The sequence below is a fragment of the Ictidomys tridecemlineatus genome, chromosome 3 (assembly GCF_052094955.1).
Source record: "Ictidomys tridecemlineatus isolate mIctTri1 chromosome 3, mIctTri1.hap1, whole genome shotgun sequence".
In the NCBI taxonomy this organism is placed as follows: Eukaryota; Metazoa; Chordata; class Mammalia; order Rodentia; family Sciuridae; genus Ictidomys; species Ictidomys tridecemlineatus.
Window position 1 is genome coordinate 140,560,474 of NC_135479.1, and position 16,237 is coordinate 140,576,710.

General features: G+C 38.9%; 1 long non-coding RNA gene across 1 annotated transcript in view; it reads right to left on the reverse strand.

The window, feature by feature from the left end:
* LOC144376389 (uncharacterized) overlaps positions 1-6,250 on the reverse strand; it is a 31,491-nt gene extending 25,241 nt beyond the window's left edge. Inside the window, exons 1-2 of the long non-coding RNA XR_013436830.1 lie at positions 6,093-6,250; positions 2,658-2,830 (exon numbers count right to left, since the gene is read on the reverse strand). This is a non-coding gene — a long non-coding RNA (uncharacterized LOC144376389). The remainder of the gene's footprint in view (positions 1-2,657; positions 2,831-6,092) is intronic.
* Positions 6,251-16,237: the final 9,987 nt, after the last annotated feature.

Consider the following 16,237-nt stretch of genomic DNA (forward strand, 5'->3'; position numbering starts at 1 on the left):
AGAGGAAAAAAAGAATGAAAGAGACTTTCTCTCATTCAATATTTTAATTTGTTAATACATCTGTGTGCTTAAATACCCACAAAAAGGTATATAGTGAAAAGTCTCCCTCCCATTTCTGTAGCCCCTGTATGCAGTTTTTGCCTCCCCCCCTTTTCATAGCCACTTTTACTATATATTTTTTTAAAACCCTATATTTTAGTTATAGGTAGACAAAAATATCTTTATTTTTTATTTTATGTTGGGCTGAGGATTGAACCCAGTGCCTCACACATGGTGGGCAAGCTCTCTACCTCTGAGCCACAATCCCAGCCCATTACTACATTTTTTTTAACTCTTCCAGAGTTTCTTTGCACGCGCGCGCGCGCGCACATACACACACACACACACACCTTATTTGTCATCTTTCTTTAAAAATTGGAAAACTACATTTTCATACCTTGCTATTTTTCTTTTAACCATGTATCTAAGAGAGCCTTCCAAATCTACATGAAGTTTCCTTATTCATTTTTTATGGTTGCATTTTTTTCCATTGTATGAATGCACCTTAATTTGTTTAACAGGAACCCATAGATTAACATTCCTTTGCAACCTATTTTTTTTAGTGCATTATAGTTATACATAATAGTGGGGTGCCTTTTGACATATTTATAAATGTATATAAACAAATTTCAATTCCCAGAACTATCTTTTTCCTTCTCTGCCTTCCCTTCCTCTACTTTACTGGTCTTCCTTAAAACAATTCCATCCAATGAAAATTGAAAATGAAAGAAATTGAAGAAGACTTCACAAGATGGAAAGACCTCCCATGGTCTCTGATAGGCAGATTAATATTGTCAAAATGGCCATATCACCAAAAGTGAATTATAGTTGAAATACAAAAGACATTCTTTACAGGAATAGGAAAAAAAAAACAGTCGCAAAATTCGTGTGGAAGAGTAGAAGATCTAAAATGGCCAAAGAAATACTGATGCCAGAGGTATCACAAAACCGGATCTCAAATTATACTACAGAGCTATAGAAACAAAAACAGCATGGTATAGGCATCAAAGTAGACATGAAGACCAATGTAATAGAAGACACAGAGACAAATGCACATAGATGTAATCATCTGATCCTGACAAAGGTGCCAAAAACATATACCATAAGAAATGGTGCTGACCAGTGGTGATACACACCTATAATCCCAGACTCAGGGTGCTGAGGGAGAGGATCACAAGTTCAAGACCAGCCTCAGCAACTGTCTCAAAAAATAAAAAGGGCTAGAGATGGGGCTCAGCAATAAAGAGTCTCTGGGTTCAATCTCTGGTCCCAAAACAAACAAAAAAATTGTGTTGGGGAAAACTAAATAGCCATATGTAAAAGAGACTAGACTCTTATCTCTCACCCTGCACAAAAATCAACTCAAAGTAGATCAAAGACCTAGGAATTTGACCAGAAACACTGTAAATGTTTCCAGTCTTTTACTGATACAAACAATGTTGCAATGGAAAACTTTATAAGTTATTTCACACAGCTGCAAATATTTTTTGTAGGATAAATTCTCCAAAGTAGAAAAGTTAGCATAAAAAGTATGTGCATTTGTAGTTCTGACATCACCAAATTGCCCTCCATAGTGGAATAAGGAGATTGGATCGGTGATGAGGAAAGCAAGTGTCACTGTAGGAGTCATGTTCACTCACCTAAAACTCACCAATCAACCTTCAATATATGGTCACACTCTAACTGCCTCACCTCATCTTTTATTTCCCAAACTTGACATTTTTCCAAGTACACTTTGATTTTTCCTCATTTAAGCATTAACTCAGAGTTGAGCACAGTGGCGCAGACCTTTGATACCAGCAACTTGGGAGGTCAAAGCAGGAGGATTGCAAATTTGAAGGCAGCCTTAGCAACTTAGCTAGGCCCTCAGCAACTTAGTGAGACCCCATCTCAAAATAAAAAAATTAGAAAGGGCTGGGGTTGTAGCTCAGTGGTAAAGCACCCTTGGGTTCAGCCCCCAGTATCAAAATTTAAAAATAAATAAATAAAAAGACTTAACTGTATGTCACCTTTCCATGACCACATGCTATTCTGCACATCTTCAATGCCCTGGACACTCTGTTCAAACTTCCTGTTAGAGCACTTTGCATGTGACCTCAGTATTCATTATCTTCCCTAGTAAAATAACAAACAAGCAAATAAATGGAACAAACAAATGAATAAGAAACTCTCTGTTTCAGCTGGAAACAAGTGAAGAAATGAGATGAAGTTGCCATGCAAGTGCCCTTCCTACCAAGAAATAAACCTGCAGAAATAACCCTGACTAACCACTGTCAAGCAACTGTCCTCAGCAGACTTTCTTCTGCAAAAACTCAGGGAGTCTTCCAAAGACCCAGCACAAGCCCTTTCCAATTCAGCCAGAAGAACCCATATTGAGATCTTAGGCAGAATGAAGGTCCCAACAGGCACAGCTTGCTCTCCCTGCTGCCTTCCTTTCCTGTGTAGTCACTGAAGTCTTAGAGTCAAATGATTTTCTCAATTTTCCTCTTAGACATAGGGATGTATGTAATAATTTTCATTTACTGTGTTACTATTAGTTCATCTGCCTTCTTCCCACAAAAGAGTCTGAAGAGAAGAACATTCACCCACATTTTGAGATAAATATGATGTAGACTGACCTTGGAATCTTTCCTCTGATTGCATTATCTGTCCTTCAATGTGTCCCAGCTGTTTTCCCCCAAATCAGGGATCCATGGGAGACTGTAGTAGACAAAGTCAGTGGGTGCCTCCACTCAGATCCATGTAGGCTCACCTGGTGATCATGTTTCTCTAGGGATAGGCTTGACTATTCCTGGAGAAGAAGGAGAGAAACACTTAGAAACATTCTGTTCTTATAATGTATTTCCCTCCCTTCCTTGCAATGGAAACAAGAATGATTTGAAACACATTGTGAGAGAATGACAGCAGGATTGTTCTTGGTTTGGCTTTCCTTTTAAGTTCCTCTGCTCTCAGATCTTTTTTTTTTTTTTCTTGTACAGGAATTAATCTCAGGAGCACTTAACTACTGAGTTGCATCCCTATCCCTCTTTTTGTATTTTATTTAGAGACATTATCTCACTAGGTTGCTTATAACTTCACTAAATTTCTGAGGCTGGCTTTGAACTTGTGATCCTCCTGCCTCAGCCTCCCACACTGCTGGGATCTCAGCTCTTTTATTTCTTTTTCTTTTCTTTTTGTCACTGCAACAGTTCTTTTCCCAAATCTATCTATCTATCTATCTATCTATCTATCTATCTATCTATCTATCTATCTTGGTATCAGGAATTGAACCCAGGGACATTCAACCACTGAGCCACATTCCCAGCCCTTTAATTTATATTTTATTTTGAGACAGGCCTTTGCTAAGTTGCTGAGGCTGGCTTTGAACTTGTGATCCTCCTGCCTCAACCTCCCGAGTTACTTCCTCCTATTTTGATGAATGTGTTCCCCTTTCCCATCTCCTCCTTCCTCAGCTACTTCATCTGTAGCAGTTTCTGTAGCAGTTTCTGCAGCAGTTCTAACAGTCTTTATCAGGGAACATGCATTCTTCATTCTTTACTTCCTTTATTATTAATCTTCCAGTTTTTTTCCTTGCCAGGCACTAAACCAGGAGATATGATGACACATATATACCCTAGAGCACTCTAGGGACTTAAAAACTTCATGTCTACAATTTAAGCTGAGAGGAGAATGATAAAGTCCTGTGAGAGACTGCTCAAGCTGATCAAATAAATGTTCAAGTGTTTTCCAACCAGATAGGAAAGTAGCCCACAGTATAAAATTTTTACTTTGTTTATTGTTTAACAGATGTGGTTCATGGGAAGCCAATGCTTGATTTCCAGAAAATTCTCAAGCTTCTGTTCCCTACATTTAACTCAGATTTTATCTCTTCATAGGCCAAGTATAAAAATTCTGTTCAAAAAGAAAAAATACCATTGGGCTACAATTGCAGCCCAGCATCTATCCATTCATTCATTCACCCATCTATCTACCCACCCATCCCACATAAACATCTGTTGATATTTCTGTGTGCTGGACACTATGCCATGGCTGTGAACATAATATAATATAATATAATGAATATATAGAACATTGTTTCAAGAAATGTTTACTGCATCATTATAAGAATAAAAAATTAATAATTGAAAATATATGCAACCGTGAAAATGAGGGTTATCAGAGAGCCAAAAGAATTATGTAGAATACTTAACTATTATGAACTATTGACATTCAAGAAATTCTGGTTAATTTTGTCCTGGCCAAATCTTATCTGTAGAGGGCTGGAGAAGGCTTTTGAAAAGGAGCTCATTGTGATCATGTTTGGTTATTGGCACCCTGACTCCATGTATTGATTACTAAGGGTGGGAGTGAGAATCATGACATTAGTGTGGGTGAGGCACCTCCACTCAGGGCTAGAATCCAGACATTTATTGAACTCCTAGTTCTGTTTAACTATTTGTTTAAAAGAAAAGAATCATGTCTTCATTTGTACTTAAGCACTTGTTCTTCTTTATATATGCGATTAGTTTTATGTTGGGTATTCTGCTGCAAAACAATAAAAATGGAACGCTAAGGGAGGGAAAGATGGTTATAAAGATCATGGGGGAAATCTTGTAACATAATGTTAAATGAAAAAAAATGCAGGAAAAGCATATGTCAAATACAGATGAGTCTGCTGATATAAATAAATAAATAAATAGGAAATATATTATTTCTCAAGGAAAAATTTTACCTAGCCTCTAGGAAACCCATTACCCGCCCCCTTTCCCCAGTCTAAACATGAGAAAGGCATAAGACAAACCCAACTTGAGGATCTTTCTACAAAATACTAGACTAATAAACTGTCAAGGTCACGAGAAACAAGGAAAGACTGAGAAATTCTCACAGACCGGAAGAGACTAGGATGATGGGACCCTGGAAACGGGAAAAGGACTTTAGTGGGAAAATTGGTAAAATCTGAATAAATTTCAGAGCTTAGTTTAAAATAATGGTTATTTTATCTCTCTACCTACCTCCAACTGGAACAGGCAATCCCTGACATTCAAACAGCCATCTGACAATTCATTCATTTATTCCATTCTTGCAGGGAACATAGCAAATAAGACCACATGAGAAAAGCCCCGTGCCAGAGTCAAATATGCTTTTCCATATTCCCTCTGTATTTCAAGGGAAGACTTTCTTTTTTAAAATAAAACAAGCCTCCAAAATTAACTCTTTAAGTAATTGACTGGTTTTCTAATATTTCAGTAAGCAGTTAAGAAGGAAAAACAAAAATCACTCCATAATTCTATCATTTCAGAACCACAGTTATTTCTATGTATTTTCTTTCCTTCTTTTATATATTTTTCCAGTTATATTTTTACATGTTTTAATTATAGCATAGATATACTTTTTTTTAAGAGAGAGAGAGAGAGAATTTTAATATTTATTTTTTAGTTCTCGGCGGACACAACATCTTTGTTGGTATGTGGTGCTGAGGATCGAACCAGGGCCGCACGCAGGCCAGGCGAGCACGCTACCGCTTGAGCCACATCCCCAGCCCATAGATATACTTTTTAGTATGTAAACTTCTTATTTTGGAATAACTTTAGATCTGCAGTAAGCTTACAAAGATAGTCTGAGTTCTTATGTAGTCTTTACCCAATTTCAGTTTTCCCTAATCGTAACACCTTATCTTACTGTGGTCTCTCTCTTCCCCTCTCTCTCTCTCTCTCTCTCTCTCTCTCTCTCTCTCTCTCTCTCTTCCCCCACACCTCTCTCTCTCTCTCTCCCTGTCTCTCTCTCTCTGTGAATTATTAATTCCAGTCTACCCTCAATGGGAAAAAAAGATTAAGTTCCATTTCCAGGAGGAGGGAGAATTTACAAATATCATTTTTAATTCCTTGGTCTTGAAAAATGTACTATAGTAATGAATGAACACTGCAGAGCTGATGTCCCACGTTATCACATCATATCATTGGGCACATGATACCCAATAACACCTGTGAATATTCACTGGTATTTATCATACTCTTTTTGGACCCAAGTCTTACAACTAAAGGTAAAGACTGAATGAGCCAAACAGAAAAACTCACCTTTCACAAGGTGCCCAGGCAACTCATGTCCTAGAGAAAAGACAAAGTGAAACTTCTCTTTACTCTTTAGTAACAACTTTATCCCCAAAAACTTTACTGGAAACAGGTTTACTTTTTTTCAATAACTCTCTTCAGGGGTGGGTGCATAAATCAAACTGGAGTTCCTGCATTGTTTCCCTGGACTTTGAAATTTGAGCAGGCAATGATCCCTCATTCCTTCCTCCTGGACTCTGGGGCTGTTATTTTCCTTTGCTGTTCTGCACCTAGTTCTTCCCTTCAAATCTTTAAAAACTTTTTTTCTGATTAAATTAGCTAGAGTTGTTTTCTATTGATGGCAAACAACCCTGGTACATGCAGTGAAAGGGCAAACGAAAAGGTAGTCACTGAAATAGACCACAAATTATATAATCAAATATTTACTTGTCTGACTTAAATTGATCTAATCCACGATTGTGTGATTCTTTTTAGCTACCATGTGTATAACTAAGTATTTGGTTACAGTTCCTGCCCTTTAGGAATTTACCACTTATTTATATGATAGGAGTACATAAATGAACATGGAGTTCATGTGTTTATAATGTACCAGACACTACTACTCTAAATTCTCTGTATGTTTGACTCATTTAATCCTGCCAACTACTCTATGAAGTAGATACCATTATCATTTCCATTGTATAGAATAAGTAACTAAGGCACAGAGGGTTTAAACAAGTTTTCCAAAGTAATACAGGTAGTAGCAGCGGAGCCTGGATTAAAATACAGGCATGACTCCAAACCCCACTCTGAACCACTGTGTTATGCCAAAATGCATGAAAAGATAGAGTTCTGAAAGGTCAGAGAATGGAAAGGTCAATGTGGCTAGAATGATTGGGGAAGGCTAGGCTTCTCACAAGTTCCCAAGTTGATTTCTTTTTTTTTTCCAAGTTGATTTTGGATGCGCTGACCACATGTGAAGCCCTGTTCGTTCTGTGTCTGCTCAGCAGGGCTATTGATTTCTAACCAGCAGCGTCCCTAGAAAGCAGAGCCTTGTGCCAGTGTTCATCTTGTGACTGACTACCTGTTTCCTATTCTGTTCTCCTGCAAGGTATTTAAGACCAACTTAAATTGACCTTTTTCCTATCTACTCTTAGGGTCTACTGAGATTCCTTAGAAATCAATGAACTCAATGCAATAAACTTTCCTCTTAGTACTGCCTTCATAGTGTCCCAGAGATTTTAATATGTTGTATCAGTGTTCTCATTTACCTCTAAGTATTTCTTTATTTCATCTCTGATTTCTTCTGCTATTAACTTGTCATTCAGTATTTATTTTGTCATGTCTTGCTGATGTGTAATTCCCTTCAGCAGAATAAAATGTCCTTCTTTGTCCCTTCTGATTAATTTTGGTTTAAAGTCCACTTTATCTGATATGAGAATGGAAACATGATCCATATGAATGATATGACTTTTCCCATCCTTTCACTTTCAGTCTGTGGATGTCTTTGCCTATGAGATGAGTCTTTTGGAGACAGCATATTATTGGGTCTTGCATTTTAATCTAATTTTCCAGTCTATGTCTTTTGATTGATGAGTTTAGGTCATTAACATTCAAGATTATTATTGAAATGTGATTTGTATTCCTGGTCATTCTGGTTTATTTCCAGTTTTTAATTTGACTTAATTTCTCCTTTGATTAACTATTCCTTTAGTGTAGTCTCTCCTTTTGCTGGTTTTTCACTTTTTTTCACTTTTTTTTTCATTTCATCCTCATGGAATATTTTCTTGAGAATGTTCAGTAGTGCAGGCTTTCTAGTTATGAATTTGTTTAACTTTTGTTTATCATGGAAGGTTTTTCATCTTCAAATTTGAAGCTTAGTTTTGATGGATATAAAATTCTTGGTTGGCATCCATTTTCCTTCAGAACTTGACATATATTATTCAAGGACCTCCTAACTTTGAGGGTCTGGGTTGAGAAATCAGCTGAAATCTGAATTGGCTTTCCCCTATATGTAATTTGATATTTTTCTCTTGCAGTCTTTAAAATTCTGTCCTGGGCTGGGGATGTGGCTCAAGCTGTAGTGCACCCGCCTGGCATGCATGCGGCCCAGGTTCGATCCTCAGCACCACATACAAACAAAGAGTTGTGTCCGCCGAAAACTAAAAAATAAATATTAAAAAAATTCACTCTCTTTAAAAAAAAAGAGAGAGAGAGAGAAATGACTATAAAAAAAAATTCTGTCCTTATTCTGTATGTTAGTTGTTCTCATTATAATGTGCCTTGGTATGTGTCAGCTTTAATTTTGTAAATTTGGGGTCCTGTAAGCCTCTTGTAATTAATTTTCCATTTCATTATTAAGGCTTGGGAAATCTTCTGATATTATGGTCATTGAGAAGAGTGTGTATTCCTTTGGTTTATATCTCTGTGTCTTTTTTTATCCTGATAAATCTTAAGTTTTGTCTTTTAATTTTATCCCACAATTGTTGGAAGTTCTGTTCGTGATTTTGTACCATCTTCTTTATATGGTCAACTTTATTTTCAAGATTATATATTTTGTCTTCATTGCCTACAGTTCTGACTTCCAAGTGGTATAGTCTTTTGGTGATATTTTTCATTGAATTTTTTTTATTTGGTTTGTTGATTCCTGCAGTTTGAGAATTTCTGCTTGATTTCTTTTTAGAATCTCTACCTCTTTATTGAAGTGATCTTTCACCTCCTGAAGTTGGTCTTTTCACACCTTACATCATCCTTTATGTTGCAGTTTAACTGTGTACATTCTAAACTCTTTCTCTGATATTTCTGCTATGATGTTATCAATAGATTCTATTATTGGATCATCATGGTTTGTTTGGGGTTTTTTGTTTCCTTGTTTTTTCATGTTGTTTCTGTGTCTTCCCATTTATCATTATGAATCTGAGGCAGTACAGATTCTACCCTGTAGTCTTATACTGCCCCTGAAGGTTTCCAGTAACCTGCCTTTGAGGGGTAGGCCAATATTAACAACACTCAGTGTAAACAATATACAATCTTAAACTGAATATCTCCTATTAAGGCATCTACAATTTTGTCACAATAAACAGAAATGATGTGCTTAATTATTGTCTACAATATATACAGTAAGTTTGCTGAAAGGGTTTACAATGTCAAATGATGGACAAAGTGAAAACAGAAGTGGTGTAGGATGCGATGTTTATGAGGGAGTAGAAGAGAAGATAGAAGTGAAAATTTATAATAAAAGTGAAGGAGGAATTAATACAAGTTGTGTGTTAGTGTGAGAGGAGATAGAAAGAGAATCCAGGGGAAACATAAGTGAGAGGAAAAATATATGCAAAGCAAAAAAATTTTTTAAAAAATAATTAAAAATCAAAAGAAGGAAGAAAAGAAAAAATTTAAGAATACAAAACAAAACTGTAATATACCCCCAACCCCTGGCCCATGTCCCAAGATGGAGGCAGCTGCATGTAACCAAACCTGCAGGAACCCTGACACTGGAATTCCAGGCCCCAGCTGGGTGGTGGGCAGTGGGTGGTGGTAGCCTCACAGAGAAACAGTATTTCCATAGATTGAATCCCAGGTCAAGGAGTGACAAGGGTTAGGGTAATATTAAAAAAATTCTAGAGGCAGCCTCCCTCTAGTTGACTATCTTGAATCCACCTCACAGCTACTCTTTTAATGTAACTTGAAATTTACACTTGTGTCAGTCATTGCACAGTGAATAAAACTGGGAGGTTAAAAAGAAAGGGTTACAAAAACACTGACTGAATCAAAAGTTTGTTCTAAGTCAATTTAACTTCTCCAAAATTTCCTAACCTCCTATATAGGCAAACTCAACCTGTTTTTCACTGGTATATGATTGTCTAGTTCTAATATTTATCCCCCAGATAGGACTAAAAGGTGTAATGTGGCACAAAAAATCCCTGACTGACTTTATCAAGAGAGTCTTAAATACACAGCTAAATGGATTCTTCAGCTAACACAGAGGTAATACCAATAAAAGGCTACTTTACAGAAATCAGATGGCATTCCCCAGCTCACGGGGACAACTTTGCCATTATGAAAATTAAATGTGTTTCTAGCAACTCTACTAAAGTTTCTAAAGCCTTGAATGGCCTCCACCCACAAATAATGACACATCAGTCCACACCTTAAGCTCTAATAAATTACTATCTTCATCATCTTCAGAAACTCGCTGATACCAGCTACAAGGCTACTCAGATCCCACCCTGTACTTCCCTGTGTGCCTCTGTTCCTACTCAAATCCCTCCCTTGCTTTGTCTGTCAGCTGCCTGTCTTTTAGGGCCCATCTGAAATATCATCTCCACCATGAAGCTTCTTTTCTGATTTCCCAGCACACTCCCAGCCCCCAACCTAGGTGTGATTTTTACCTTCCTTTGACTCACCACAGCTTTTGGTTTTTACATTGCCTGACACTTTATTTTTGCTTTAGTTTATAATTATCTCGCACAGCAGCCTTACTGATTACACAGGGGTTAGGCTTCAAAGTCAGCCAGCAAGACAAAAAAAAAAAAAAAAGTTGCAGTCAAAACAATTGCTGGAAATACCTTAAGGAGGTATTCATTTAGAGAGCAACTTATTGCCCTCCTGGGTAATCCACACTCTCCTCCGGCATGGAAAGGCATCACTGTTAAAAGTTGGATAAGATTTGGCCTGCATGGGGGGGACCCTATTACATTAACCACAAAATCTTTAAAGCTGAAATCACTCCCAGCTTGACAAAACATCTGTATTCAGGGAGTCCCAGGAACTAAGCAGGATAGTTTCCTCATTTCCTATAGCACCCTCCCTCCAAGGCAAGTGCTCACTGAGTTGGAATGAAAATGGAAATGCCCTATCGATTTAGACTCTTCTCCCCATCTCTCAGTGCATACAATTGAATTCATATATTCTAAAAGCATGTATAATGAAATTTTATCATAGATAACGTAGATTTAAGAGCGATTAAGATGCAGACTGTGGCGATGAACTATGTTGTTCAGTTCTTGGCTCCATCACTTACAAGATGTATGAACTTGGCTGTTTATATACCTATTTTTCTATCATCTCTAGTTTGTAAAAAAGAAATAATAATAAGGCCTAATTAATAAGCTTATTATAAGGATTCAATCAGTTAATCTGTAAAATAGTATTACTTTTTTACTACTCTGTTAATGAAAATTAAATGAGTTTATTTTCATATATATATAACACTTAAAATAGTGCAAACATTGGTGCTTAATAAATATTAACTAATATTAAAAAAAAGAAACTCGCTGATAACACTGATGACTTTTATGTGAATTGTTTGAATAATTATTTGCTTTGTTTATTGTTGTCCTAGCATCATCCTTCCCTAATGCACACATGTGCAGTCACCTACCAATTGCCATCATGAACCTCTAGACTGTCCTGATGTATAAGATGCCCAAAGTCCATTACGCTTCAGATGTTCATGGAATATGACTCTCCATGGAACTCCCAGCTTCTATCAAGATCCTCTAGATAGACCCTCTGAAAGGATTCACTGACTGTTACAGCCAATGCCCATCATCATCTTTAAGAAGAAAGAGTAGTCATCACCCCTTTTTCCTGACAGCAGTCAAGGAGCTCTTCAGAGGTGGGATTGAGGCAGGAAATAGATTACCTTAGGCAGATAGAAATGGAATCCTTGAAGAACGGGATCCCACCACCCCAGATGGAAACCCTAGGCCAAAGCATTTTCATTTATTTTTGGCTGCCTGACAATAATGCCCCAGTCACAATTGAATGTCCAACTCCTTTCCTTGGCAGGCACATCCTAACCAAATTTGATGCCTTCATTTTAATTCCAACCATAGGTCCCTGCATTGCTCTTGTCTCCTTTATCTTCTTGTGCCAATCAGGAGCTTTTCTTTCCCCTCTAACATTCTTGTCAGATCTTCTCCGTGAGGTGACAACCACAGTGTGGGATACCTCCATGGCCACAGTGGCCACCTATCACACTCGTGTTAAAATTTCCAAAGAGACCCTGCCTCCAACTAACACTAGTTTTTTCCTATCACTTCTCTGGCTGCCTTGACTATAATCAGAGAATCTTCCTATGTGGAAATAATACATCTATTTACCCTCTACCTGGACAGAAACTTGTCTGACCCCTTATTTCTTCCCAATTCTCTGTATAATTATTGGCCTTGCCATTGGGCCCTCCCTGTTTAGCTATTCACCTCCTTTGTTACAGAGAACCACTACTGATCAGAAGGTCCAGAACATTTTCCTGCTGAGTTCCAGAACTGCTCAATACCAACACCTACAGGAGTCCTCAACTGTGCCCCATCTCAGGGAGAAGCCGTATAAGAGACATCACCACTTCTTTTTCCAGCATCCATTTCTTATAAAATAAAAGAAAAAAGCAAAAATGTTAGATAGAACTGAACAAAAACAATGTATAAACCTCTATAGTTAAATTAAAAAAAAAGACTGATTAAAAAAATATATTCATTTAGGTGTGCAGGATCAGATGTGAATTCAGCACAAAAACATGAGCTAAAAAATATAGAATTTTAAAAAACAGGAGCCATAATTACTCTAATCAAGGAGCATGCAGAGGATCTTTATCAGATCAGAGTGCACTTTGGCCTCAAATTAGAGTCAGTTCAGACATTGAAAGAATGAGAGTTCTGAAATCCTTGGGTAATAATTCTCAAGGTAAAGAAGGCTTGCTCATTTTATTTTTCCTCCCTGTGCTGTAATCTTTAGGGAGGAACTTGTTAGGAAAGCAACATGGTAGACTGCAAGAGAGAGATAAGATAGCCAGCTATTTATGTCCCACAAGTAGCTTGGATTGAAAAGTGACTTCTTTTTCCTTTTATCTCAAATCAGCTCTTTGCAAGGCTTGCAAGACCTGGGGGCCTCTGAAATTTACATTTCAAATGTAAATTGTAATAGATGTGGTCCTATAATTTATGTTTCCTCTGGAGACCAGTTTTATTCCCCAGTTGGTAACCAGACCAGGTTGGATGCAGAAAATTCATGTGTTGGTCAAACTTATCCCAGTATGCAGGGGAGCAGTGAACCTGGCATAACTGTTGAGAACAAAGCTCTCCTCTGAACATGAGAAAATAGAACTCAGGTATCTGCACCAGAGAAAACTGTCCATTTCACCAGAGACTTCTGATGGTCCAGAAAATCCTTCTCTCACTACAGTTCTGCTAACTCTATTTCTGACATCATTGGCAGAATGATAGAGTTCTTGTTCACCCCATGCCAAGGACATGGGAGAATTCAGACTTAGTAGCATGACTAACCTTCTCCTGCCACTGTAAACTTCCAAATGTGATGACCCAAAAAAATAACCTATGATGGTGCACATTTCTCTGCTCTGTAGGCTAAAGGAATCTCCAGAGGGTAAGAATGACATCTAGTGGTTGCTAGATGCTTAACAACGTTTTTCTGGAGGAATATACTGAAGGGGTGTATTGAAAGTGCCTCTTCTTTTACCCCCAAAGAAGCTTAGTGAGCACACCAGAGCACAGAAACAATGGGGAGAATGCCTATGGGCTCATAAAGGCTTACTATGCGAACAAAGGGAACCTAGGCATTTCCTTACAAATCACTCCATGCAAAATGTCCCTCTCTCAATGGCTAGTATCTGATCAGCGAGGGGAGGGGTGTTCAGGAGGACCCAGCATGGGAAAGTGCAATGTGGCTCATCTGGAGGCATGTATCATTGGGGCTTTTGTCAGTGCTACTTAATTGACCAATCACCACAGGTTACCCCATAAGGGCAGTTGGGAGGGGATTCAGGGAAGAAACCTTGGAGGTTTGTAAGGATTCTGGCGGTGGAAATGTTCAGGACAGCCTTCCTCTGGTGAGCAAACTCCCGGGGAATAGCGGGAACCCTGTTTTCCACACTTGGAATATTCTGCAGTTTCCCCCAGGAACTAGGAACATAACAGATACATGTGTAATGCCTAGCTGCCCTGGCAATGACCTGCACGAGGCGACTTTGATCTCAAGCACTCAGCTCCTGGGAATAAAGGAACTCTCATGTTAGACAACCACAATGTTTCACCAAGCTCTGCTATTCCTGAACCTGTCCACATAACAGTAATTTTAAACAATGGACTTTCTTGAGAGCTACACAAAGCTCCTAATATTTCACATTGCAGTATGTAGCTGAGGAATAAGCTGCATGATGTTGCTAACTCTGTATCCTGCCTCATGACACTTGAACAATAATGTACTACTGATGCCAGTGACCTAATGTAACCTATTGATGATATAAATAAGGCTGGCAGCTTGGACAAGGGTTTTCTGCCTTTCTGCCATTCTGATATTCTGCCACTTTGCATCAGCACCTTGCTTCTATCTTCTTTTGATTTTCTTACAGAGGCTCATTAGGTTGTGGCCCCAGTCAGAACCTTGCAATCATTCCAACCCTTTGTCTATCTCCATACATCCAAAGGCAGACCAGGATTAGAAACACTGTGTACTCACACCAGACATGTTCTGAGCCTGGATAGGATAGTGGAAAACAGCTTTGGCAGAACCCAACATGCCTATCCTGCAGGACAGATGAATCAGAACTGCCTAGGCCTTGAATCCTGTCACTCAAGTCTTACAGAATGGTGTCTTGCACTAACTGCATTTAATTAGCCAATGGATGCCCGTTATTGTTCTCCAGAAAGAAAGAGACAGGAAGACATTCCTCAGAAAGATGTGGGGTGCATGCAAAGGAGCTTACCTCAGTGATAATCTTGGTGGGACCTCCAAATATGAGACCAGCGATGAGAATCAGGGCTGAGTCCCATTTCCCCCATGTGAAATTGTACAGCCAAGTCAAGTGTAGTAAGAAAGTTTTATTTAAAGGATAAAACAGAGACAGACTTCTCCGAAGAGAAGGGGCCCCAGCAGGGTGTCCAAATAAATGTGCGTGTCCTATCCCTTTGATAGATTTTAGGTTTTCTTTCTTCTCTTGACTGCTGAGGGCCATTGCCAAGTAGGAATGACGCATCGAAATTTCCTTGCCAGCGTACCCCATGTTGCTTAGAGGAAGGACTCTTGGAAATGGACTTGCCTTGGACATTTGCTGTGACATTGCATGTATGTTTGAGAAAGGTGACCCTGCTCAAGGACCAGGGTGGATCCGGGTTTAGGGAGGATCCTACTGGATTAGGATGGATCCAGGTTTAGGGTGTATCCTGCAGGTTTTAGGGAGTATACCACTCCTTGGGTTTAGGGCATTCCCGGTTTAGGACAATCTGGGTTTAGGGCGGTTCCAGGTTTAAGGTTATTCCTGCTGGGAATCGGGCATATCCTGCTGCCTGAGTTCCTGTTGAGTTCTCGTGGGATTCAGAAAGTATTTGGGATTCAAAGCCTGGTGGAGTACGTGAATTTTGTGGCAGAACGTGAATTTTCCCCAGAACGTGTGTGTAGAGTCCCTGTGTGAGTTCAGGAATAAAGAATTGCTGTTTGAATCTACAAAGCTGTTGAGTGGCTCGTGATTCTGTGCCCAGCCAGACTGCGGCTGTTAGACCAGGATGCAAGAAAAGACCACTGACTCCAATTAAAATCAAATTAAAGCAAGCTTATTATTTCGACCAGCCGGGCTGCCTTTCCCTCCCAAAACAGCCGGGAACAAGACAGCAGCCCCACCTTTCCTACAGCCCAGCTTTATAGCCCAGAAAGTTACACAAAGGAGGGGTTACAGATAACAGAACTCTGACAAGCATCACACTAATGGTAGTTTACATTTTTTGCTGGCCCCAACATCAGAATTTATGAAGACCATTAGAGCCTCAGAGAGGGTCGTTGTCTGGCCAGGGAAGGCCAATATTTATGAGGTGTCACTAAAGTTTCAGAGAGGGCTGCTATCTGGTCAGAGAGCCAGGCATGGGTGAGTTCAAGGCACGGGCAGGCATTCCAAGCAGGTTCAGAATTTGCAGTAATTTATAGTAAAGCCAAAATTAGCTTTTCATGGCTTTGTGGCAAGAGGGCTTCCAATTTTAATAAAAGATCAGGTTGGGTTTATCACGGCACTTGACCACTCCCATACTACCTACATGACTAGTGACCAAAAAGTAGGCCACAATGTGGAGTGATCCAAGGGCAGAACGAAACCGCCCAGGGAAACTGGCAGAAAGGGAGCCACCTGTTAATGAAAGGGAGCATTCATTAACAGTTCCTACAACTCT